This window comes from Myotis brandtii, unplaced genomic scaffold (assembly GCF_000412655.1).
Source record: "Myotis brandtii unplaced genomic scaffold, ASM41265v1 scaffold685, whole genome shotgun sequence".
In the NCBI taxonomy this organism is placed as follows: domain Eukaryota; kingdom Metazoa; phylum Chordata; class Mammalia; order Chiroptera; family Vespertilionidae; genus Myotis; species Myotis brandtii.
This window is the reverse complement of record NW_005370679.1, coordinates 370,933-374,102: the sequence shown is the minus strand read 5'-3', so window position 1 is coordinate 374,102 and position 3,170 is coordinate 370,933.

The window sequence follows — 3,170 nt, the reverse complement described above, 5'->3', positions numbered from 1 at the left end:
TGATGGAGTCTTTAGAGTTTTCTATCTACAATATCATGTCAATATTATTAATCATTCGGAAATACAAATCAAAACTATGTGACATTAACACCTCAAACCTGTTGAGGGCATGAGTGGGGGGGGATAGGGGTAATGTGGGGATAAGTACACATATGTAATAACTTAATCAATAAAAATTTAAAAAAACCCTCACACCTGTTATGTTGACTATTATCAAAAAGTTAAAAATAACTAGTGTTAGCAAAGATATAAAGAAAATGGAAGATTTTTCACCGTTTGTGGAACTGTAAATAATATATCCATTATGGAAAATAATATGGAGGTTCTTCACATAAAAGTAATAATGCCTTATGGCCCGGCATTCCCACTTTTGTATGTATATCAAAAGGAATTAAAATCTGTACCTCAAACTGTTATCTGCATTCCTAGTGTCCATTGAAGTATTATTCATAGTAGCCAAGATACAAAAACAACCTAAGTGTCCATTGACAAAAGAATGGATAAAAAATGTGAAATGGAATATTGCTCAGCATATAAAAAGAAGAAAACTCTGCCATTTATGACAACATGGAAAAACCTGGTGGACATTATGCTAAGTGAAATACGCCTGAAACAGAAGGACAAATATCTCATGAATCTCACATATATGTGGAATTTCTTTATAAAACATCCAACACATTACAGCAATAGCAGAATTGTAGTTACCAAAAGCTGGGGGTTGGAGAAAAGGGAAGATATTGATCAAAGGGTACAAAATTTGAGTTATAAGATGTATAGGTCCTGGAGACCTAATGTACAATATGATTAATAAAGTTTATAATAATGTATTGATACTTTAAATTTGCTAAGAGAATAGATCTTGAGTTCTCACCACAAAAATATAGTAACTATGTGAGGTGATTGATATGTTAATTAGCTTGATTTTGGTCATCATTTCATGATGTATACATATTTCAAAATATCACCTTATAAACCTTAAATATAATATACTTAATTTTGTCAATTTTACCTCAACATAGCCATAAAAACCTTTAAAAATACAAAGTGGAAATTGAAGTCTCCTACTATTTCTGGAGAGCTCTTTATTTCTTCCTTACATTATGGAAATGTTTGTTTCATATATTTTGGAGTTATGATGTTTGTTTCCTTCACCCTTTTTCTTAGAAAGCATGTGGGTTTGGTTATTTCTGTAGATTGAAATTGATTTTAGCTTTGATACTATAAGAAGTCAATGTGAAAAAATGAAATATATTGTTTATATAGGCTTTTTATTATAATGACTAGTAGCCTAGTGCACGAAATTCATGCACTTTAAAAGGGAATTAATTGCCCTAACTGGTTTGGCTCAATGGATAGAGCATTGGCCTGCAGACTCAAGGGTCCCGGGTTTGATTCCGGTCAAGGGCATGTACCTTGGTTGCAGGTACATCCCCAGTGGGGAGTGTGCAGGAGGCCGCTGATCGATGTTTCTCCCTCATCGATGTTTCTAACTCTCTATTCTGTCACCAACAATGGTTTCTTTTGGCTTCAGAGGTACTTTGTTCCAATAGTTGGTCTTTAAACATATTCTCTCCTCCCTGCTGTCAGGGGCCAGGGTGCAGGTGAATAGGATTGCTAGCTGGCAGGCCCCTGACAGCAAACTGGCCACCTGTCGATTCCGTGATGAAAGCGGCTCCCTCCGCCCTCCTGTCAGGGTCTGGGGTGCAGGAGAATGGGGTTCCTGGCTGGCAGGCTACTGACAGCAAGCTATCCAACAGCAGATTCTGTGAGGAATGGGGCTCCCTCCTTTCTACTGTCAGGGTCTGGTTTGAAGGTCAGCCATGCCCCCTGTTGAGCCAGACCCAGAGTTCTACCATGCCGTGGCCTCCACCTCAGCAACCCAGGACTGACTGCTGCTGGGCGCTCCTGGTGCTCTGAGGGTGGGTTCTTCCCTCAGGCCACACGGGAAACAGCTGGGGAGGGTGCAGCCTTAGGCAAAATAACCCAGGATTCAGTGGGTCCACGCTCCGAGGGCGGGTTCCTGCCTCAAACTTCACCCTCACCAGAAACAGCTCCAGGAAACAGCTCGGGGGAGGGCACAGCCGTTGCCAAGACAACCCCTGCAGGACTGACTTCCTTCAGCTTGGTCGAGATTCTGGCTTGATGTTACACCCAAACAGCTCCGGGAAACAGCTGGGCAGGGCGCAGCCCTTGGCAAAGAGACCCAGGATTCAGTGGGTCCACGCTCTGAGGGCGGGTTCCTGCCTCAAACCCCACCCTCACTGGAAACAGCTCCAGGAAACAGCTCGGGGGAGGGCACAGCCGTTGCCAAGACAACCCCTGCAGGACTGACTTCCTTCCGCTTGGTGGCGATTCTGATGGTTGTGATGAACACCACCCATGGTTTTTACATAAGTAGACTAGAGGCCCAGCACACAAAATTCATGCATGGGTATGGTCCCTAGACCTGGCCTGCAATCAGAGCCATCTTCCTGGCTGCCTGCAGTCAGCCCCACCCCCAGCCATCACCCAACCCCGGATCCTCATTCACCATCTGGCAAACGAAGTTTGCTGGCCAGGGGGAAGGACCAAGAAGTCGGCCATTCCTGCCCGATTGCCAGCCCCGCCCCTGCTGCAGGTTGCCTTCTGTGTGTGGGGTGACCAGCTGGGTGACGGCCTTGGCCTGGTGCCACCCGCATCCTCCACCACCCAGCTCCAGTTCCCCATTTGCCATCAGACAATTGGAGCCTGACAGACAGGAGAAAAGACCAAGAGGTTGGCCATTCCTGCCTGCTCACAGGCCATTGCTGCCCGCTTTCTGGCCCTGCCCCCTCCAAGGGGTGCCCTTTGTGTGTGGGGTGACCGGTGGGGCAGGTGCCTTGGCCTGGCACTGCCCTCATCCCCTGCCAACCACTCCCGGTTCCCTGGTCACCATTAGGTGATCAGAACATGAGAGCGGGGGGAAGGGACCAAGAGGTGGTCAGTGCACCTCATAGTGAATGGTCGAGTGGTCATTCTGATCATTTCGCTATTAGGGTCAATTTGCATATTACCCTTTTATTATATCAGATAATGCAGTCACTACATCCTATCTAATAATAGAGAAACATGGTAATTAGCCATACCTCCACTACCCTTCCCATTGGCTAATCAGGGCGATATGCAAATTAACTGCCAACCAAGATGGCGGC